At 42.3% G+C, this 24,924-nt stretch overlaps 1 protein-coding gene across 2 annotated transcripts in view; it reads left to right on the top strand.

The window, feature by feature from the left end:
- The window catches only part of LOC124721987 (diacylglycerol kinase 1-like), a 326,009-nt gene that overhangs the window by 128,523 nt on the left and 172,562 nt on the right, over nt 1–24,924 (top strand). The window lies entirely within an intron of this gene.

The raw sequence follows: 24,924 nt of genomic DNA, 5'->3' as shown, positions 1-24,924 counted from the left end.
AATCTTCTATAAATGTATTCTTCACTGCAATTTTCACTGTAAATAAATGGTATGTCCTATTCAGCTCTTCGTTTCCGTAATTTCAATGCATTTCCTTTATATCCACTCTGTCTACTTTTATCTGTGCCGCACTGTAATTTGACACTGAACTGTATTGCTGCTTTGTTGTCTGAAGAATATCAATGTGAGTTGTTAGCGACGAGTTATAGGTGGTGTATGAACCATTAGCGGTGAACATATTCGATTCTAGTGGTGGGATCTCGGAATCTTTGTGAAAGTGGTTGAATTGCTACAGAGCTTTTACTGATTGGCTTTGGAACAGCGGAAGTTTAACCCTGCCCCTCGGTCAAAGCGAGGCTGGCGACCCTTACTTAGATTGATTTTAGATGTGCAACAGGGCAGAGAATTGGCTCGGGTCCGCCAATAAACGTTTCTCATTAAATCTACGGAGCAGGGCGTCACGTAATCTATCTCGCTTGCCGCACACCGCCGTGACTGCATGCATTCTGCTCGCCGCCTCCACTTTGATTTCGCACGACGCCATGGAAGCTCCGGGGGATCTACGAAATGTACATTTCAATATGAGGATTATACTGCAATCTTTTTTTCTGAGCACTGTCAACTGACGAAAATACTTGCAGTTACCTTACGCAGGACAAAGTGAGAACACACGCCGGCTATGCGTCTATTTCCTACCGTCAAAAATGCTGCGTATGTACTAAGGAAAAGTTCGGAGTAGGTATTAAAATCCATGGAGAAGAAATAAAAACTTTGAGGTTCGCCGATGACATTGTAATTCTGTCAGAGATAGCAAAGGACTTGGAAGAGCAGCTGAACGGAATGGACAGTGTCTTAAAAGGAGGGTATAAGATGAACATCAACAAAATCAAAACGAGGATAATGGAATGTAGTCGAATGAAGTCGGGTGATGCTGAGGGAATTAGATTAGTAAATGAGACACTTAAAGTAGTAAAGGAGTTTTGTTATGTGGGGAGCAAAATAACTGATTATGGTCGAAGTAGAGAGGATATAAAATGTAGAATGGCAAGGAAAGCGTTTCTGAAGAAGAAAAATTTGTTGACATCGAGTATAGATTTAAATGTCAGGAAGTCGTTTCTGAAAATATTTGTATGGAGTGTAGCCATGTATGGAAGTGAAACGTGGACGATAAATAGTTTGGACAGGAAGAGAATAGAAGCTTTCGAAATGTGGTGCTACAGAAGAATGCTGAAGATTAGATGGGTAGATCACATAACTAATGAGGAGGTATTGAATAGAATTGGGGAGAAGAGGAGCTTGTGGCACAACTTGACTAGAAGAAGGGATCGGTTGGTAGGACATGTTCTGAGACATCGAGGGATCACCAATTTAGTATTGTAGGGCAGCGTGGGGGGTAAAAATCGTAGAGGGAGACAGAGATGAATACACTAAGCAGATTCAGAAGGATGTAGGCTGCAGTAGGTACTGGGAGATGAAGAAGCTTGCACAGGATAGAGTAGCATGGAGAGCTGCATCAAACCAGTCTCAGGACTGAAGACCACAACAACAACAACAACAACAACAACAACATGTACTAAGGAGAAGAACTCTGCAAAGGTCATAACCCGATTTCCCACAGACTTTGTCCGAAGGAACTAACACAACGCGGAATCCGTAGCTGTGATACGTTATATGTAAATTTAAAGTGGGGTGGGGTGGGTGGGGGGGGGGAGAGGAAAGGAAAAGTGATGTCAGCTGCATCGGAACTTTACGCGGAATCAGTGGTGGTGATGAGAGAAAATGCATGCTGGACAGGGATTCGAACCCTGAACCTCTTGCTTCCTAGGCAGTTGCGTTAACCACTGCACCACCTGGACACAGGGTTTATAGCAATTGCACGGAATACGTTGACTGGCGTCTCGGCAGACATACACTCCCATCCAGCACCACCTATCCGCAGCCCCTGGCCTTTCCTCCATGCTCGCTCGCTCCTCAGAGATTCCCGCAGGATGTCGGACGTAGTTGTGCATCTGCACTGAAGGTGGTGCTTTCGTTGCCCATCGAAGCGAATCAGTTGTATGAATGCGTGTTGTCTGTTCCTTCAGACGAATCCACCAACTTTTGTGCTGATGGACAAGTACGTCCGACCACCGGCAGGATCTTTGATCAGCGAGAATTTAGTACATAGACAGTGACTGAGGATAGGAGACGATGGATGGGATGTGGGTCGACCGAAAGGCGTGCCGAGATAGTCGCGCGGACACGATAAACACTATTTCCAGGTAGCCCTGTGGTTTGTGCAACTGCCTAGGAAGCAGGAGTTTCAGGGTTCGAACCCCTGTTCAACACACATTTTCACTCGTCGCCTCTGATCGGCGTGAAGTACCGATGTAGCTGACAACAGTTGTCCCTATCCTTTCCTTTTTCCCCCTCCACCTACAATTTGTATAAAACGAACAAGTATCTCAGATTATCAGTAGATGACGGTTTCTGAGAAAACGAAGACAAAGTTTTTAACATACTTCATATGCCTTTTAGAGCGCGATAGATTCAGCTGAAATGGTGAGATAGTGGCTAATGTTGCTGTTCCTCACAGTAGTCGCCCGTTATCGAAACTTAACTATTGATTTTATTTTATTTTATTTCCCTTTATCTACGCATGTTCGTAGAAGGTTACTTACACGAATGTTTCTCATTAAGTTAGTGGATGGAAGGGCGTTATATTAACACTTTGCCGTCCGCACGTCTCGTACAAATTATTCGCTTGGCGCCGGCAGCGCTAATTCGGATTACTTGGCTTGCTGCCGGCCGCTTGTCACATTTCCACTGATGACAAACGTCAAACACATTGACTTTTACGCGCTTTAATTTTCCGGAAATCCTCTATTTTTCCGTATCGTTCTACAAACTAGAATTTTCTTTTCAGTAACTTCTCTGCAAGTTCTACACTGCGATAATAATTACCCATGCAGAGGTGATGCCACGTGCCATCAGAAAGTATCAATAGTTCTATTACTGTTTTTGCTAAAGGCTGTCCAGGTCCCGAATATATCTTGAATCAGGAAACGTATCTCGTACTCGAATCACATAGCATCCGAATGAGTATGCCGTATTTCGTAATTTTCGACGGATTGTAAACTTTAAAATTTAACCGTTCTCGCCACGGTATCATTCCTTCATCAACTTAGATGTTTTGTCTTAGATTCAACGTTTCTTTAAACTTTTTGGAAAAATAATCAGTTACGAATTGCACTTTGTCAAGCCGGTCGGCATTATCCGGTTTATTGTTCCTGTCGGAAAAGTGTAAAAATGATCGTATTTGTCTAAATCGGTTGCGGGACATCATTATGCGAAAATTAGCCTCCGTAGCGTAGCGGTACGCTACCGCCTACCACGCAGGGGGCCCGGGTTCGATTCCTGGCAGGGGACTGGGTGTTGTGTGTTCTTCATGATCTTTTCATCATCATTGACTCGCAAGTCGCCGAAGTGGCGTCAACTAAAAAGGACTTGCAATACGGCGGCCGAGCTCCCCCGAATGGGGCCTCCCGGCCAACAATGCCTTACGATCATTTCATTTCACTTTGCGAAATATCGGTGTGCCTGTCAACGGATTCGTTGATCAATAATCATCGATCCTTACTTTTCTTACATTTCCAATAAGGATAGCAAGCCCAAACCATTTTCTAATTTCGGATCCCGTAACGTCGACAAATTTGGCATTTTTTAAATCCAGTTTCCTTCTATTGCAATTTTAACTGTAGTACCTGGTAGTAGTTGGTTTCATTGCTAATATATTCAAATAGATCGTTCCAAATATATAATTTTACGATATCCTCGACGCTCTGCGTATCTTTGGGAAATATGTTTGGACTCAGGGATCCTTCAAATTTGTTATTGGTCCTCTGTAAATCAAAGTCTGGCCACTGTGCACTGTCTTCTTCGTTTGATTCAGCTGAATCAGCTGGCAACCGTAGCGTTCGCCGAATTCTTCTTGGACGTATTTCACTATATTCCTACGATTTTGCTTCAATTTCATTTTTTTGATGTCCAATGTCTTCTTCTCAATCGACCAAGTCGTCCGGAACGTCAGACAAGACGTCCGCGCATTCTTCGTAAATAATGCTATTGTCTCTTTCGTCCGCCATGATGAAAGGGCACAGGTACTCATAAAAACAAAAAACTTGTTGACGTATGTATCTTTATTGTTACCTAAGCAGAACACCAATAGAGTGCAAAAGATACTGAAGTGCTGTCGCCGGCCATTGCGTGATACTATGCTCACGACACCGCTGTGGTGTCGCCGGCCACTGAGCGATACTATGCACACGACACCACTGTGGTGTCGCCGGACGGCATAGTGTTAATTTTAAAATTACAAATGGGTTTCGCAATAAGTGTCATACCTTTACTAAACCAGGTGAACATTAATAAAACTGACAAACAGCAGGGACGGATTTCTGAATGGAAATCGAGGAAAAGAGGTCCTATGAACATGTGTGCGGAAATGCATTGTTGCCACGGTAGACGGAGCAGACGAATAGAAGTTCCTCTGACAAGGGAACCTCCCCATCGCACCCCCCTCAGATTTAGTTATAAGTTGGCATAGTGAATAGGCCTCGAAAAACTGAACACACATCAATCGAGAAAACAGGAAGAAGTTGTGTGGAACTAAGAAAAAAATAAGCAAAATATACAAACTGAGTAGCCCATGGGCAAGATACGCAACATCAAGGATAGTACGAGCTGAGGGGCACCGTGGTCCCGTGGTTAGCGTGAGCAACTGCGGAATGAAAGGTCCTTGATTCAAGTATCCCCTCGAGTAAAAAGTTTACTCTTTTATTTTCAGACAATTATCAAAGTTCAAGCACTCACACATAATCAACTTCGCTCTCCAAAATTCCAGGACATGTTCAGATTTGCTTGGACATATGCAGGATTTGACCGTCTACACACGGAAAAATTTGAAAACGTTAAAAACATGTTTTGACAGAGCACAGAGAAAACTGTGCGACTGTGAAACTGTTGCATTCATTTGTTGCAGTTTATGTGACAATCTCTTATGTTTTCATCACTTTTTTGGGAGTGATGATCACATACACGAGAAAACCTAAATCGGGCAAGGTAGAAGAATCTATTTACCCATTCGCCAAGTGTACAAGTTAGGTGGGTCGACAACATATTCGTGTCATGTGACGCACATGCCGTCACCAGTGTCGTATAGAATATATCAGACGTGTTTTCCTGTGGAGGAATCGGTTGACCTGTGACCTTGCAATCAAATGTTTCCGGTTCCAATTGGAGAGGCACGTCCTTTCGTCTACTAATCGCACAGTTTTGCAGTGCGGTCGCAAAACAGACACCAAACTTATTACAGTGAACAGAGGCGTCAATGATTTTGCCTATCTTGCACACGGACTACTCATTTTGCTTATTTTTTTCATAGTTCCACACAACTTCTTCCTGTTTTATCGATTGATGTGTGTTCAGATTTTCAAGGCCTATCCACTGGGCCAACTTATAACTAAATCTGAGGGGAGTGCGATGGGGAGGTTCCCTTGTGAGCACGTGCCGAGCGTTACTTGTGTGTCGCATGTGATAGGGACGGTAGCCATAGTTATGCAGGATACACGTAATCGTACTTTAGCTAACACCATGTTGGCGGACCACTTGCCTGGAGCTTGTACTAGGCATGGCTTCAACACCCTCTCAGATATTGGTGTACGCACAGTCCGCCGCCTCCATGCACGTTCGTCTGTCTGAGAGGACTCATGATCATCACATAAACGCCCAAAACGAACTTGAAATATTGTGAGATGTGGTTGGTGTCTGTGAGGGTACTGGTTTCGGGATAGCCGTACTGCTTCTCGACCGTTTCCATCTGCTTGGACGTACATAATCACGATCTTGGCTTGTTCCCGACATACCGGACCATCTGCTGCTTACAGTACGCTACATCAATCACATAGCCTGCGACACACAAGGAACACACTGCAAGTGGTGAGAGGAACTGTCATTCGTCATCGCAGTCTACCGTGGTAACACATGTTCAAAGGACCTTTTTTCTTCCATTTCCAGTCGGGAATCCATCTCCACAGTTTGTCGGTTTTATTAATGTTCCTCCTGTACAAAATATGTGTATTGTATTTTCAGGAGTTACGATCTTTTTAAATTCTCATGTTCTTATACTTAATTTTTATACCAATTTATATATTTATTCTTATAATTGATTCTTATGTTTATTCTTCATGAAGATTTGACGCATTAACTTGCAGGATACAGATCGTAGAAACATCCGAAATACAGAAATTTCGAATACCACCAGCATCGCGTTAAGGCACGTTTGCCACAGTGACATTTCTTCGCACGAATATCACTCGGGAAAGAAATGTCGTTAAAATTGTTTAAGATTTCACGCGTTGGCAATAATTTCGCGCAAACCACGCGTGACGGCATACTTTTCCGAAAACTGGATCTTGCAACTGAAAAATGGTTCTCTCTGCTTCGTGATGACTGGGTGTTGTGTGCTGTCATTAGGTTAGTTAGGTTTAAGTAGTTCTAAGTTCTAGGGGACTGATGACCATAGATGTTAAGTCCCATAGTGCTCAGAGCCATTTTTTTGAAAAATGGTTCAAATGGCTCTGAGCACTGTGGGACTTAACATCTGAGGTCATCAGTCCCCTAGAACTTAGAACTACTTAAACCTAACTAACCTAAGGACATCACACACATCCATGACCAAGGCAGGATTCGAACCTGCGACCGTAGCGGCCTCTAGCAACTGATTATGCATCAAGATACACTACAGGAATTTTACCGAAACCTATTTCAAATAAAGAATGAAGTTGCACTAGCCTAATTTAATGGCTCTTATGTAAACAAACTGTTCACTTGGTCGCATGCTTTTTTTAAATTTAGGCTACAATTAATGGACAGTAACTGTCATGATAAGGGCAGTTAATGGTCGATAATTGTTATGTTAATTACTCTAATTTTTATAGGCGAAATGGCCAACTAGTGAGAGATTATTTGGCTTCCTGTGTACGCAGGTGTTCAGTGCTTTTAGCTTAAAATGACAACTGCCATTTTTCATGATGGCAATTTATGATAAAAAAAAGATGCCCCAATGTGCTGGTATTAGTTATTACCCCACCAGCGTCCCCACCCCTCCTTAGTGTCCTCCAAGCATCCTAAGACCATCATTCATAACCTGTAAGTCGTTAGAGCAACAGCAGTAGCAAGTTCAGGTGATGTTGCAGATTTCTAGCATAGAAAAGCATCGAGCGATAAAGGCCTAGTTTCTATGAAATTTCGGCACCCATGCTATTTTCTGCAACATATGACGATATTTATGGGTTCGAGGCTGATGTTACTGCCTTCGTAAGAAGACGCATATTTCACTGCTATTTTACTGCTTTTCTCCATTTTTAAGAAGACACGTGTAAATATAAGTTTCGGTGCTATTTTCCCCCACGTTTTAGGAAGATATAAGTAAATACTGATTTCGTGATTAATGTCTCCGGTTTCTTACACCGAGAAGCATACATATCAGTGTCGCTGCTAGTTTATCTATTTTTAGTAACAAGTGAAATACGTGGTTTTAATGTGTTATAGCTATCACGTTACACAGTTTTTATTTAACACAAAATCGGCATCAGACCTACGTTGCGCTTAAACGAACTTATTTCCAGCACTTTTTTGTGTACAAAGTAACTATCAGGTCCCCTAACCCTATATGATTGCAGCAGACTTGTAAAGAAAAGAAAGTAAAATAAAATAAAATAAAAATGTTGAAATGCTTCTACAGAGAATTGTATATGCACTCGAAAAGCTTGCAGTAGGCCAGGTGACCACACCTGTGCGTGATAGACGTGCCTGATAGACGTGACTTCTAGTTCAGGGGCGCTAAGTACCAGAATAGTATGCGAATAATTTCCACGTCTATGTTTAAACAAATACCACAATGAGTATTGCCTCCCAAGCGCACCGACAGGCTACTGTCGTCATGTTCTCGTTAAAAATACTGCCGCACGTGTGAATATCATGGAGCCTCAGGCAATACTCACGTCTGTAATAACAGAGAGCTAAAAAAACCTCCCCTCCATCGCTGGACGCAGGTGCAGGCCAGCACCTGCGACAGCAGGCTTCTGTACTCTTTATGCAGCCCCTCTTCCTCTCCGTCCACCACCATCCACCCACAGACAGGCGCCTACAGGCTGGCTGCACAATCGAGCGGGAACGTTTCTTTAAATCAATCGCAGAAAGAATTATGAAACCAGATCATATCGGGCTTATCAGACACTTACAAGCGGTCATTAATACGAGATCAGTATACTGCTAAAATCCCAAGCTGCACTGAAAAAGAGAAAAAAAAATCGTGGTAGGCAAGTCTTAGACGTGTGCGCTGAAGTTGCGATGTACTGTAAGTATATATATATTCTTCTTCTTCTGCTTTTACGGCCTCATTGGACCACTTCAGTCAATCATTTCTGGTCCTCTTCTTTGGTATTTTCCCCTTCCGAGTGGCCCAGTATCTCTTCATTCGTTCCAATGCTTTACGTCGTTCCTTATCTGTAAATACCCTTTTCATTGTATGTCGTTTGTCAATTTTTGGTTTAAATCTTATTTTAGTGTCCCTCAACTTCTTTATATTTTCTTCTTTTTCCAGTCGCCTCCGTTCCACTTGCCCTGCGTACTCGAACGGATCCCATACGCGAATTTTCATCCCTCCTAGTAGCTTACAGTCTGACCTGCTTTTACGTTGATGCTTACTGCAACCGTGGTTTCAACTATTTCTGTTTGATTAATGTTCTGTCTGATGGTTCAGATGGCTCTGAGCACTATGGGAGTTAACATCTGAGGTTATCAGTCCCCTAGAGCTTAGAACTATTTAAACCTAACTAACCTAAGGACATCACACACATCCATGCCCGAGGCAGGATTCGAACCTGCGACCGTAGCGGTTGCGCGGTTCCAGACTGAAGCGCCTAGAACCGCTCCGCCACACCGGCCGGCAATGTTCTGTCTCTCGTCAACTGTACTTCCCTACGCTCATCTCCGTCTTCCTACTTGCTGTCACATGTATCGTTTCTTTTCTGATCAATTGATCATCATTATTAAAGCCACACCTTTCCTGCTGAAGGTCTTCACACAGTGCTCAGCTGTTTGCTGAAAATTCATCACTTTGCTCCCTGTACACTAGTGATACATTGATATATTTCCCACAGAAGTGTCACTATCCATTGGTAATCAGAATAGACAAACACAAGTTTGTGCTGCAAATTAAGTGGCTAAAATTGAATCTGCTTTCGAAGTGTGGTCCACCAGTCGTGCTTGGCGCATATGTCCTCTGCCGATACGGGCCGCTGTTGTTGCGTTGTCGTCCTGGAGGGAGGTCGACCAGCATGCGAATGGCTGATCTCTTCTCACAGCCTTCTCTTCTCTGTCGTTCCCGACTGGCGTGCCGTCACTGACTTTACACCATAACACTACGTTGCCTTTGCTACAGCAGTATCATTGATATGAAGTAGTTGTGTTTCCTCATCTGCTACATCTGAGTAGCATAATGATGATATAGTATGTGACGTGTGAAGTAAATGCGAAAATCTTCCGTAGTAGTGTATAGAAACCAGGAAACTAACGCACTGCACTGCAGGAGCCGAATAAAAAGAGATGTGATTACCACTGGATCGTGACACTTCTGTGAGAAATATGTCATTGTATCATTAGTGTAGAGGGTCGTGAAGAGTTTTCCGCAAACAGTTGAGCATTTTGTGGAGATCTAGAGCAGGAAAGGTGTTGCTTTGATGATGATGATGATGATGATGATGATGATCAACTGATCAGCAGAGGAACACCACATGTTAAAGTGAGATAGGACGACGGAAATGAGCGTAGGAAAGTACAAGTGACGAGGGAACAAACTATTAAGCATACAGAAATAGTGAAAATCATGACTTTAGTAGGCAGCAACGGAAAAGCAGTTCACACAACACTATACTAGGAGGAATACAAATTCGTATCTGGAGACCGTTCGAATACGTAGGCTGGTGGGATGTAGGGGTCTTGAAAAAAAACGGAGCACTTACAGCGCATCGTAGATCCCACGCACACGTCTCAGACTTGTCTGCCACAGTTTTTTTTTTCTTTGTCAATACGACGTGCGATTTTACCAATAGACGTATGTCGTATTAATGTCCGCTAGTAATTCCTTCCACAGTTCGTTTAAAGAAACATTCCTGCTGGATTCTACAGCTGGCCTGTAGGCTGCCGTCTGTGGGTGGTGGACGCGGGAGGGGGAAGGGGAGCTGCTTAAAGAGTATGGCTCTGAGCACTGTGGGACTTAACATCTGAGGTCATCAGTCCATTAGACTTACAACTACTTAACCTAACTAACCTAAGGACATCACACACATCCATGCCCGAGGCAGGATTCGAACCTGCGACCGTAGCAGTCGCGCGGTTCCGGACTGCGCGCCTAGAACGGCTAGACCACCGCGGCCGCTTAAAGAGTACAGAGACCCACTGTCGCAGGTGCTAGCCTGCCTTGCGTCCAGTGATGTGGGCTGGTTTTGGAACTCTCTCTCACTACAAAGGTGAACGCTGTCTGAGGCACCGAGATATTCAGACGTACGGCAGAAGCGTTAAGGAGCACATCACGATAGTACCCTTTCGGTGTGCTTGGGAGACACTGCACTGTGTGGTGTTTGTTTAAACATAGAACAAGCAGTTATTCGCATTCTATCCCTGTGGTTTGCGTCCCTAAAATTTTGTTGTTAAATAATAATTATTTAACGTTGAACAGTCGTGTAATTTGTTAGACTACCGCAATATTTTTACGTCTGTCTTCTTAAAAAATTGGTAAATGTATAGGTATTTGCGAAATACTGGCGGACATCGATAAAATTTGCATAGGAAAATTGGAAATTTGTGGTAAGCTCCTATGGGACCAAACTGCTGAAGTCATCCGTCCCTAGGCTTACACACTACATAATCTAACTTAAACTAACTTTCGCTAAGGACAACACACAAACCCATGCTCGAGGGAGGACTCGAACCTCCGACGGGGGGAACCGCGCAAACCGTGGCAAGGCGCCCAAGACCACCCGGCTACCGAGCGCGGCCAAAATTTGCCTAAAGACTGTCAATAGTGTCATATGTTGGGGTGAGTTAAACATCTACGACTTTTACGTTTGTTTCAGAAGATTCGTAAAATAGCAGTGAGACCCATAGTTACGTGTGCTGTCTTAAAACATCGGTAGAATTAGTCACGGAACCAGTATTTACGTGTATCTTTCTAAAAAGTAGGGGGGGGGGGATAAACAGCAACGAAGCCCATGCTTATGTGTATCTTCTCAAAAAGTGTGCGGAGATCAATCAATTTGCAATGAAATGTGCATTTTCTTAAAAAATTGGCAAAAATTAGGCCCAAAACAGTAAATAGCGCCACATGTTGCAGGACATAGCGTATGGTGCCGAACATTCGCTAAAACTAGATCAATACTGCTGGGTGCTACGCTGTGCTGGAAATTTACTGCTGTAGCTGTTGCTGTAGCTCCAACGAGGTCCAGAGTAGAAATGACGGCCTCGGTCTGACGCTAAGGAGCCGTGCTGGCGACAGTGGTGCTGGGCGCGGTGGGGAACGACCAATAGAAGCACAGTGGGGGCGTCATCATTTTTTTGGGGTCATAAATCACTAGCAATAAATACGACTGTTATCACGTTACGCTAAAACAACTGAACACGTGAGAAACATGAAGCCATCTTGACTATGAATTAGGATAATTATCATGACGTTACTTGACCATTAATTCCCATTGTCATTACAGTTATTGACCTTAATTATGGCGTAACCAAACAAAACATGCACCCAAGTGAAAAGTTTGTTTATAATAAGGACCATTAAATTAAGCTAGTTCAAGTGGCTTGTTTGTTTACTTAAGGAGGACAATGGGACCTTTGTCTCAGAATTGGATTTCATATACTACTGGTAGTATGGACTAAAACAAGAAAAACTGTTGAGTAAACATGGGCTCTAAAACACTTTCAATAAGAGGTTTGAATACGTGTTCATCTTCGATACTATGAATCACATCTCTTCTACTGCAAGCTCTTTACTTTCCGTAGTTCTGGAGGTAGTAGTATTAAGCAAACAAACATGCGCTTTAAAATACATGCCTTAATAGCTACGGGCAATTGTTCAGTAGAAAAGACATGTTTCGCAGTATCTAAGATGAATAAGTGCTCATAGCTCTTAAGCTATAGAGCTCTTATTTATTAGATGTGTTTTTCTGTTTTTGATCCACACTACCACTTCTGAAAGTTGACTACACAACAATCTTTGCAGGTACATATATACAACTGTCGGAGATATCAGAACGATTTTCACTTGTAACTTTCGACTCCATCGTTTCCGGACTAGGATCCCTTACCTCAAATTGATATATTTACCATTTTCCACCATCCATGAGAGTTTTCAGTATCATCACGCAATCACCCTGTACATATGATCCATTAAGTTATCGTAAGATGAAGCACAATGTTTTGAAAAGTGTTTTCATGCAAAGTTCATTTCACTACATCTAATTATATCACTTAATGTAAGAAACAGGATATTTTGTCCGACTTCATTACAAAATATGAAGCGCAGTGTATTACGTAAACAAATAGCATGAAGATAAACGAATAAGAAAACAAGGGGCAAGTTCCTCAAATTTTGAAATTCCCTTTTACAAAGACGGAGGAAATGTGAAATTCTCGCCACATCAGCAGTGAAGTGTTTCACAGTTTCTAGCTTAAAAAAACCTACCACGAAAACGACTAGACTAAAAGATCTCGACGTGGATTTGCGTCGATTTTTCGTAAAATTTTGGCTAGAAATCCTATTTTTCAAGATAATCTCCGTTCAATGTGATGGTCTTACAGAACCTTACTTGGGGGGCCTGTGAACCCGCACGGTATCTGTCTACTGGTAGACGTCGGAGCCAACGTCTTGCTGCGCTAGTAAACTCCCCATCACCCACACACTTCTTCCTGCGCAGTACATCCTTCATTGGGCCAGACAGATGGAAGTCGGGAAGTGCGAGATTCGTGCTGTAGGGTGGATGAGGAAAAACAGTCCCATGACATTTTGTGAGCTCCTCTCTGTTGCGTAGACTTGTGTGAGGCTTTGCGTTGTCATGGAGAAGGACAAGCTCGTTTGCATTTTTGTGACGACCAGAACGTAAAGTCTTTGCCAATTTCACTCAGTCGGATAGTAACTATGCTTTGCAGGCAGGCGCATTAACGGCATACGCAGATGTTAGCATTTTAGAGAGGGCGTGTAGTTTGGCTCAAAGAAGCCTGTTGGTGTAATCGGTGAATCGCTCGACATCTGAAAGAGGAGCAATGCCACTACCCGACGATGTTGGCAGGAATGAGTGAACCACAGCCGAACTCAGTATCAAGATGGAAACGGTCGACCTAGAGAGACATTAGAACGTGAGGAAGGAGCAATAGTCAGAGGAGCACTCAGAGCTCCGGATTCATCTTTCTCATCAATCCGATGTGCAGCTGGTGCCTCACTGGCGACAGGGACCATTAAAAGGTGGATCGCAGGCTCACAGAAAAGGGACAGAGCTCACGGCGCCCCTCGCGCCGACTACCATTGACCTTTGTACACCAGCAATCCCGTTTGCAGTGGTCTCACGCACATTCGGCCTGGAATCTTATTGACTGGAGTAGAATTTTCTTCAGTGATGAGTCCCGATGATATTCTACGCCCCATTTGGTTGCCCTTCATGGCAACCCATCCTGGGCTTACATTTCAGCAAGGTATTGACAGCCCGCACACGACAACAGTTTATTCTGCTTGTCTTCATGCTTGTCAATCCCTGCCTTGGCCAGAAAGCTCGCCGGGTCTCTTCCCATTTGAGAACACTTGGAGCATTGTGGGCAGGGCCCTGCAACCATCTTGAGATTCTGCCCATTTAACGCGCCAAATGTATATCATTAGCCTCAGGAGGACATCCAACAACACTAACCATTCAATGGCACGCCGAATAAACATCTACATCTTCATCGATACTCCGCAATCCACATTACGGCACGTGGCGTAGTGTACCCCGTACCATTTCCTGTTCCACCAGCAAACAGAACCAGGGAAAATCGACTGTCCATATGCCTCCGTGGCAGCCCTAATTTCTCGTGTCTTATATTCGGGGTTTACCCGTAGTGTATCGTGGAGGCAACAGAATCGTTCTGCAGTCAGCTTCAAATACCGGTTCTCTAAATATTCTCAATTGTGTTCTTCGAAAAGAATGTCGCCTTCCCTCCAGGGATTCCCATTTGAATTCCCGAAGCATCGGCGTAACACTTGCGTGTTGTTCGAAGTTACCGCTAACAAATCTAACAGCCCGCCTCTGAATTGCTTCGATGTCTTCCTTTAATCCGATCTGGTACAGTTCCCGAATACTCGAGCGGTACTCAAGAATACGTCGTACTAGCGTCCTATATGCGGTCTCCTTTACAGACAGATGAGCACACTTTCCTAAAATTCTCACAAAACACCAAAGTCGCTCATTCTGCTTTTGTAGTACATGCTCGTTCCATTTCATATCGCTTTGCCGAGCGGAGTGGCCGCCCAGTTACAGGCGCCATGTCACTGACTGCGCGGCCCCTCCCGCCGGAGGTTCGAGTCCTCCCTCGGCCATGGGTGTGTGTGTGTTGTTGTTAGCATAGGTTAGTTTAAGTAGTGTTTAAGTCTAGGGACCGGTGACCTCTGCAGTTTGGTCCCTTAAGAACTCACACACATCTGAACACTTTTTTCATATCGCTTTGCAACGATACGCCCAGATATTTAAACGACGTGACTGGACATTGTCAAGCAAGACACTATTAATATCATGTCAGAAAAGGCAATCTAAGTTTCGCATGAGCGATGCTTTCTAAAACCGTGCAGATTCAAGGACATAAGCTACTAGGTCTCAAGAAAATTTATTACATTCGACCTGGAAATATGTTCAAGGATTCTGTAGCAAACCGATATTAGGGAACAACTGCTCGCATGAGGTCCAGAGGTGGACCAACGCGTTATTGTATCGTTCAATTTGTGAAGCTCTTTCTCTTGACAAAATCATTAAATTTTTCTGAAATTGTAATCATTTGTTTGTCTATACATGTACATCACATCTACCGATTTCCGACCCTTACGGATATTCCTTCGTGGTGTGTCTTTATTTCAGGCTGTATTTGTACGTTTCGGTATTAAACATTCGACGAATCAGAAGGTTCCAACCACACACACAATCAGCGGCGGCGTTTGCGATGGGGATCGGTGAAGCGAAATTGAGGGTCTTCTTTTAATTTCTATTCTAGAGTCATATTTACATTTTTCAAAAAAATTACCCAGCGTAGAACTATCCTCTGCGTTTTACTTGCCATAACTACACTAACTTCTCGCAGCGTTCCGTAATCATCGCACAATTTATCCTCATTTACTGACACTTTCAAAGAAACACTCAGATCCTACTGTTCTTTGCAGTCAATTTGTTTACATTTTACATTGTTAACAAATTGAGGTCAAAAAGTCGCAATCGGCTAAATGAAGCCATGTCAAATTCGAAATACAGATGTCCACTAACGAAATTTTGAGATTTTATTGTTGCTAATCCATATGTTTTTAAATAAACAGTATTTGAATTTCTTTGATTTGTTATTTCACCTCCAGATTTTTTCAAGACATAGTTGGCAACCCTAGCCGAAGCCGTTGCCACGTGCCTGCAAACGAGTTTGAGCTCATCCCCTTCTCGCTGAAGTCACATGACTGCACCTGTCCCACCAGTTCGAGCCCTGTGGCGCTGACGATATTTCACGCGCCGATCGCAAACATCATCTGTCATTCCCGCTTCAGTTCCAAGTCCCTATCTTCATATGGGCGCTGTAGTTCGCGAGCTCGTGGCGGCAACTCGTGTTGCTGCCACAGCATTTCATGTAGACTTTTAGTTCTCTCAAAGAAAGCCACATGCCGTGAACCGTTTTATCGTCGAAGAAATGTCAATATTCATAGATCACTCGAAAGAGCTCGGGGCACTCCTGTTTTTTAAAGGACATTCAAAAAACTAATGCGCCGAACTATAGACCAATATCGCTAACGGTAGTCTGGTGCTACTCCATATTTGGCACATTCGTGGGGATCAAGAACCTTCTCGCAGACAGTCGACACGTATTCAGGGAAATACCATTCGAGTGAAACACAGTTTTCAGATACAGGTAAATACCGTATTCTCATATTTATTAAAAGTGTTCGACACTGCATGACAATGTCGACTTAAGTTGCCTTCACAGTCTCACCGACAACGATCGTCAGATGCCGTCGACAAAGATCGCCCCGTAACATCAGCTGACAGCTTGATCGCAGTGCAACCGATCTCCTTCGTCAGTTTTTGGTGGGGTTGATGAGGTATGGTTAGGTTAGGTTAGCATCTATTCTATGTATCAAGTACGTAGGTTAGAATTGAACTCCCAATGTGGACTGGATACTACGACGCTTCTATGCTTGGACGCGAGTGTTGCCTTGCGGCTTTTGCTATTAAAAAGACGCCGAATGCACGTGAATGAGCTGTATCTATCTCGAATGACCGTGGCGAGTATTCTGCACTCTTTCCTCTGTTACTGGAATAACCAGGCATGTTTTACAAACCTATTAGCTGAAGGGAGAAAGGTTCTATTGTACATACGAACTTAAGATGATTCGTGATGACATTGAAAAACGGTATTATAAACATTCTGCACAACTTAAAATAAGTTCAGCAAAGCAGACATATAAGTCAATTAGCCTTCAATGACAGTCATCCAGCGTACGTTTGAAGGACAAACTACTAGCATAAAAACTCCAGTAACCGGAAATAATAATTCATAGTGAGCTAATGGCCACGTACCATAACCCAAAAAAGACTCCATACAGTAACCTTTAAGATAAAGTACACCACGTATCACACTTGTAAAAGCTATTTTTTAGAGTTGTAATTAGGCCTACAATTTCCGGTGGCAGCAGTGACAATTCGTGGATAGCTAAACTGGCCTCCAACCATAATCCAAAAAGGATTGATTTCTCTAGCTTTAAGCATAAGATACACTACCCTTGTCACTTCAAAAAATTATTTTTTGAGGCTATAATTTAAGTTTAAAATTTCCGATAAAATTTTACCTGCTTGTGGCTTCCAATAAAGCTGCGATATCGATCCATAGATTTCGAACAGTATCCCGAGTATGATATCTTTCATCCTCAGGATTCCACAAAATGCTTTGCCTTGAATTAAACTTATCAGTTTCTCACAGTCCATATTTCGTATGTGAGAACGTCAGCCGATTCTACCGAAGGCAACAGACTGTTATCAGTTTGACCGATTGTCGTCCGAAATCTGCACGTTCTCATTATGACATCTACTGCACTGTGACCGCTCACGGGATGGCATACTGATTTCAAACGCTCGACCGTCATCGGAATCTACCGATGTCGGTGCCAGTGTGACCGTAGTCTAATAACTACGATACGATAATGTCTCGAATAATTTACGTATATAGTACTTTATACTGGACAACGAACTTAGTTCGGATGTGCTCCAAGTAAGCGTAATACTACCAGTACTGTTCTCAGCACGATTTATCCGGTAGGGTCGACAGCACTATAATAACCTTCCCGCCGATGTTTTTGTCTACAGGAAAATGTCGCCGTTGGACCAACGTAAGGAACTGCAGAAAGATGTGAACAAAATTCCCCTTCGTATAATGAATGACAGTTCTTTTAATGTGTATCACTGTAACAAAATGAAAGGACCTTGTACCATCCCCTCCTTGTTAATCGGTTAATACGATAATAGGACCCAAATCGAGTATGCCTAATGAATTTTATTATGGAAAAGGCTATCATCTTCAAAAAACTTTGACCGTTTAGTGAAGAGAAGTATACAGCAGGTTATTCTAATGAGCGACCAATTCTACTCCTACACTTTCTACTTATTTGGGCGTGGTTTAATATTTAAACAGTGACATTACTCACGTAAAACACGATTACAAAGAGTACACAACAAATCTAGTTGAAAAATGCAGAAATTGATTAATACGGTCACCACCCCAACTCGGCACTGCCTTTCCAATATCTGATCAATAATGTGGACAGCAATGAATACGTAACCGCGTGGCTGTACGTGTGGCAACAGACATTTCTGACTACACAATACGTTACGAAATAATAACGAACAAAGAAAGCTATGGTAAACACTCAGTTCTGTTAATCTGGAAAATATGGTTATTGACTGGAGGTAGCTCTTTTGTTACGATAATAATATACGTAACATCAAACCAACGTTTACTAACGTGCATTAGAGTCCTGGACATGGAACTACGTGCTTTGAATAGACTGTAATTACTACGAACATTCATGGAATAAATGAGCAACTATTGGCTTCCAACAGATTAACTACGCCAAAATACGAACTATGTCAGCACATAATGGCATTATTACAACACACACAAATATGAAATATTTAAACTTAATTTTTCTTTTGTTTAGCTGCAGATTACTAAAATTACTTTAATTTTAATTATTTTACTTTACTTTGTCTTTAGTCAATGAGCAAGAATGACTTTGTCTCTAAATGTTATTGAACAACACTGATAACTTTTTGAGGCTTCATTATTAATTACTCTCATTATCTTTTTAACAGACAAACAAAACTAGTAATGACAGTCTTTTAATACTTTTCTTTTAGCTATCTGAACATTGACACTCGGGTACTCAATAATTGGAAAGGAATGGGACTCCAAGTAGGTGACAATGTCTGAGGATAAAAGATCAGGTACCTACAGTTTTTACATACAGCACGTATTATTGAAACAAAATTCACTGAAAATTTCAATGGGTAACTAGTAACTAGTGTGAACGAAAGAAAACACTCCTACAGTTCGTTACAGACGTTGAGCATCTACAATGCTCCCATTACTCCTTGTAACATTGCGGCCACGCCTTGATTCGCAATGACGAATTATAAGGCAAGATCTTGATGTTGTTGGAGCCTCTTACATCTGTCGACACTGGTCATGCTCTTCTATTGGTGCCTCTCTAGTAAAAACTGCTTCTCACATAGGCTCGAAAGTGCACGCTACTTGCGTGCGTTCACTCTTGAGCCTCCTGCTCACTCTGCTCTGACGTCACACTTGCGTCCAGAAACAGTGTTCCTATCCAGGTCTGTACTCTCTTCCAATGATATTGCTTTTCTTAAATTTCCCTAACGACATTTTAGATTTCCTGAAGGCTTTCGACACCATTCATCACAAGCGTCTTCTAATCAAACTGCGTGCCTATGGAATATCACCTAAGTTGTGCGACTGGATTCATGATTTCCTGTCAGAAAGATCACAGTTCGCAGTAATAGACGGAAAGTCATCGAGTAAAACAGAAATAATATCCGGCGTTTCTCAGGCTAGTATTATAAGCCCTCTATTGTTCCTGATTTACATTAACGACGTAGGAGACAATCTCAGTAGCCATCTTAGATTGTTTACAGATGATGCTGTCATTTGCCGTCTTGTAAAGTCATCAGATGACCAAAACGAATTGCAAAATGATTTAAATAAGACATCTGTACGGTGCAAAAACTGGAAATTGACCCTCAATAAAGAAAAGTGTGAAGTTATTCACATGAGTACTAAAAGAAATCCGCTAAATTTCGATTACTCGGTAAGTCACACAAATCTGAAGGCTGTAAATTCAACTAAATACTTAGGGATTACAATTATAAATACCTTAAATTGGAACGATCACATAGATAATGTTGTGGGTAGAGCCAGCCAAAGACTGCGATTCATTGGCAGAACACTTAGGAGGTGCAACAGGTCTGCTAAAGAGAGTGCTTACAACACGCTTGTCCGCCCTATCCTGGTGTATTGCTGTGCGGTGTGGGATCCGCATCAGATGGGACTGACGGATGACATCGAAAAGGGCAGCGAATTTTATAATATCTCGAAGTAGGGGAGATAGTGTCACAGACGTGACACATGAATTGGACTGGCAATCATTAAAACAAAATTTCAATCACCAGTTTTCTCCTCCGATTGCGTAAACATTATGTTGGCACCCCCCCCCCCCCCCCCCTCGCATAGGGAGAAATGATCATCACGCGCCGTTCGAGAGTGGAACGGTAGAGAGACAGCTTAAAGGTGGTTCATTGAACCCTCTGCCAGGCACTTTAGTGTGAATAGAAGAGTAATCACGTAGTTGAGATTTAGATGTAGAACCCAGAATAAATACATCATAATACAAAATAATTTATGCAGGTTACAACACATATTATGACCGCTGTGTATTTTCCTTCTGTTTCCATTTGTTTACTCTCAACTCTAGCAAGTGGAAGAGGTTGCGAGCTCTACCTGGAACAGTGGAAAGCGGAGAGACGCGGGGTTCGTAATGAAAGGTAAAGAGCCGAATGGTATTTCACTGTGGTTTATATACGAGTGGGAGAAATAAATTCAGCTCAGTATAAAACTATTTCACTGTGGTTTATATACGAGTAGGAGAAATAAATTCAGCTCAGTATAAAACTGGAGGAAACGTAGTTTTCTGTTCTAGGAGGGATTCGACTTTTGTAAGAAGGTCACTGACGCCAAGCTAAAACTTAAGTTTCAAAGTGTACGAAAGTATGGAGACAATAATTACGGAAGATAATTAACGAAGCTTCACTTTCAATTCAGATGGACGTGTCGTCCTTAGTAGCTTGTCTCTACCTCTTTGAAAATTTCACAGATATTTTGCATTATCGCCGTATTTACAGTGTGCGCCATAACGCCTGTACGTGGTAGATATAATTGAACAGCAGAGATTTTCATCTAACTTTATTTATTACTACCGACCATCCCCTGCTTCGCCCAAGTGGCTCTAAGTATGTACAGCCGCACAACTAGTCTGGCGTAGTGGAAATAAATTTTAGAGAGCGATTCAGCTGCTCCTACTGCTGCCTTTTGATGCTACTCGCAATGTCATAGCTGGACTTCATAAAGCACGTGCGACATTTTCATATTCTCTCGCACGCCATAGGCAAACTATTAGTCCTACATAAAAAAATAAGCAGTACGTTTTTGTAGAAAATTTAATGTAGTTAAATTTTGTACAGGGATATGTTTTCGCTGGAGGCCACGGTTTTCGAGTTACTCAGTCAGGATTTCTAATCTGTTATTCATGGCACTCCCTCCTACCACTGTACAAAAATTTCTGACAACGGGAACTATTTCCGATATTCGATCTTTTTTGGTCTCTATTGACTGGGCTATTACGCCATCCAGCATAGTCGGCTACTTCGTTAACGTTAGTAATTTAAACGTGCCTGTGAGGGTAATGAACGAAAACGGCTTTTGTAAACTTTACGCTAGGGTTGCGTTTGAACGGCACTTTCTCCGTTATATATATTGAATAACTCGAAAATTACGGCCTCCAGCGAAAACTTATCCCAGAACAAAATTTCACTATGTTAAATTTCCTACAAAAGGGTCTCACTCAGTAATTTTTCTGTAGCACTAATAGTTCGCGCATACCGAGCAAGAGAATATGAAAATCTCGCGCGCGGTTTATGAAGGCCAGCTACAGCAATGCGGACTGCATAGAAAGACAGCAGTAGGGGCACCTGAATTACCCTATATACAGATACCTTATCGTTAGTCAGTCTATGTATTAATGAAAACCCTATCAGAATATATGCAGTATTTCCTGTGATTAGCCTACACATACAGACAGAAAAACGGGGCGGGGAATTTAGTTTATAATATGCAGCAACTGCCAATCTTCTAGCGTTGACATCGCTACTGTTAGTCGATCTTACGAACGGATGCTGAGCCTTCCAAGCAGTCAGGGAGGACTGACGTTCCAGGCGTAGAAAATTACTCTTCTCTCACGGAACATTTTTATAGTGACGCTAGCGACCAAATTAAATTCTGTAAGAGGCGTTTCTGGGTGGTGCTGGAGGAAGCTAAAGTGAATATCGTCATTTAGGTGCGCAAGTAAAGGGGTGGTACGTCACAGAGTGTTCACGATGCGGAAGGAGCACAGTGCTGGGGGTACTATAAATCGTTCTCCCCGGGGAAATCAGTGGACTGACAGGGACGGCACGTTTTCTTTTTAAGTTTCTTGACGCTGCTCCGTTCCACGCGCCAAAACTTCGCTCAGAAATATATTCACCCGCGGAAAACTGACAATCTTGCCTTTTTGAAAAGAAATAACCATTGTTACGTCCATCAGCGATATGGATTAAAATGTAGAGTAACAAACGGTGACGGCTACCCATCTGGAAATAGGTCCCCTACAACAACAGGACCTACTGATACTAGGGTTGGGTTTTTAATATCTAAAAATTAGGAAATTATTGCTTTTTTATTTTTTAAAACAACTTCAAATATGGGAGAGAATAGTAAAGTATTTTATTATATTTCAACATATTTTATGTGAACGTGAACAATATGCAGTACTCATGAACGCAATTTATGCTTTTCCTCACTGATTGCTGAAGAATTAAAATGCACATTGTGAATGAACCTCGAGATGTCCATCACAAATGGCTGACGATTATCCCGAAACACTGCCTTATACTGACGAAATGAGCATCTTCCAAATTTATAGCAGGACACGCCGCTCACACTCACATCGATACCTCCTTCTCAAGGGCCTTCTAATACATTTTAAATTTTGCACAAAGTTTGAAGGCCACTTTTGTTTTCAGACATACGTCTGCATTTATTTTGGCATGTTTGTGATGTAAATCCACTAAGATTTGTAAGTTTTCGTTCGAAGTCATGAACATGCTGATCTGTTCCTAGAGCAGGATCCCTTCCTTTTCAAGTATTCAATTGTGCTGTTAGGGAAACACAAGTTAGCAGATATAAACACCAAGTCGCTTTGTAACACTGTCTCTTCAACATTTCCTGAAGGAAGCCAACTGAAGTTGCATCTCTGTCCAGTACAGTAACTACTGAGGCAAAACCATCAAAGATTTCTGCCTAATACAGGACTGCAGCGAGCCAAGTTCCCCTCCACGTTATTATTTAGGTGGGTGGCAGTACTTCAGGATTTTTAGTCTTGAATACGCGCATTCTTCTCGGCAACTTAATTAATACTCTTTTCCCATCAGAAATTAGTTTATCCACATTTGATATACTGCTCTAATGTCTTCACATTGTCCGTGTAAACCATGCCTAACCCATGTAACATGGATAATTTTACGATAACCCACAACAAAACTTCCAGCTGCGTTCTCCATATATGATACATCATCTGTTTTTAACAGAAAAACATTTTCAAACTTCTCAACAATTTTCAACAAAATTTGTTTTGCTTCAGTAAATAATTTTGCAACTCTACTGGAGTAATCATTTCTTGGCTAGTTAACAGATAAACTTCTCGATGTCTTTCATCATTGTGTAATACCCCAACAATGACATTTGCAACTTTCCTGCTAGTAGGATCTTAAGTTTCGTCTAACATAAACCAGATTATGTGATTTTCAAAATCGGAACGAATTTGTTGTTAATTTTTTTTTTGTAGCACCTTGGAAATTACGTTTTCCTAACGTTCTCTTTTCAGGACTGTCAAGATTTGAATATCTGGGGAAAAACTTTCTTAACACTAGATTATTTACCTTATAAAGAGGCGTCAGTTGACATAAATGGCCTACATAAATCTTCTCAATAAACTGAAAATCTATCAGGTCCTAGAAAGAGCCCGGAACTGCATCAGTAATTAGAGTTGTCTTATCCTCAGGCGTGTCTTCCCCTTCCAAGGGGTAGTGTAACTTTAAATCGCTGTTCAGCCGTATTACCTTCCCACATGATTATCAGAACAGGACATGTCCATATGAACTAAAATTATCCTTAAATTCTGCAATATACTGCTGCAAATGATAACTTGTTGCTTTTACTTTAAGTGCTGTTGTACTGCCTTGCATTTCACAGCACGAGAAATGAACTAGATGAAAGAAAAATTTTCGGATCTCAGCTGCACACGAGAATTATATTAAATGCAACGAAGACATGTGAAAAGTCATGCTGGACTGGGATTCGAACCCGGATGATTCACTTCTCTAGAACGGTTGCCTTAACCAGCACACCTCCGGTCGAGCACAAATCTCCACATTCCGCACACTTGAGCTGTATTATCGTCCGTCCATTATCCCCTATTTCCTAGCAGCTGTTCAGATGAGTCCCGCAAGGATTCGGGCGAGTGAGTGCATCTGCACAGAGGACATCATTTTGCTATCAAGGTGCATATATGCACTTATTTTATATGTATCGTGTCCGTTTTTTCAGACATATCCGAGAGGCACTAGAGATAAAGGTTTTCCTGCTCCGAAGAAGTTGAGCATCAGGCTCATGCCTACAAAGTGGATGTTGGTTGGTTTAAAGATTAAAAGGACCAAACTGCAAAGGTCATCGGTTCCACAAAGTGGAGGTCTGTCAGCAGTTCTGACATTGCTTCTTTCGGGTTTGGCTGCCATTATCCTGGGTCGATCTTAGCTGGTATCAAGCGTCCTGTCACCTGGCTGCAAGTTTGGCGAAGAGCAATGTGAACACTTCTCGTGTGGCAAGATTGGTGCCATAGAGGGGGAGCAATTCCCCTGCTGAGTAACACAAGGCTAAAGCGGACGTTCGAAGCACATCTGAGCTTGCTCCCCAACTTATGCCGTAGAATTTACTTAAGATATTGTGTCGTGCTGCGACCTTGATTCTGACATTGTCGCATTTCTCCGGGAATTTCAGACTGCTATCAAGAATCCCCGAGGAATTTAGGGACCTATTTAGGGATAGAGGTGTAACTGAGACGAGTTCTCAGCCATGGGACGTTTAACTTGTAGTTGGGATCTTTGTCGCGGAGATGTACAATACTGACTGCTGGTTTCCAAGGATTTGGTTCAGGCTCTAGCCTTTATAATA

Source organism: Schistocerca piceifrons, chromosome X, assembly GCF_021461385.2.
Source record: "Schistocerca piceifrons isolate TAMUIC-IGC-003096 chromosome X, iqSchPice1.1, whole genome shotgun sequence".
In the NCBI taxonomy this organism is placed as follows: Eukaryota; Metazoa; Arthropoda; class Insecta; order Orthoptera; family Acrididae; genus Schistocerca; species Schistocerca piceifrons.
The sequence above is the reverse complement of the archived record's forward strand: the minus strand, read 5'-3'. Positions and strand labels throughout refer to the sequence as shown.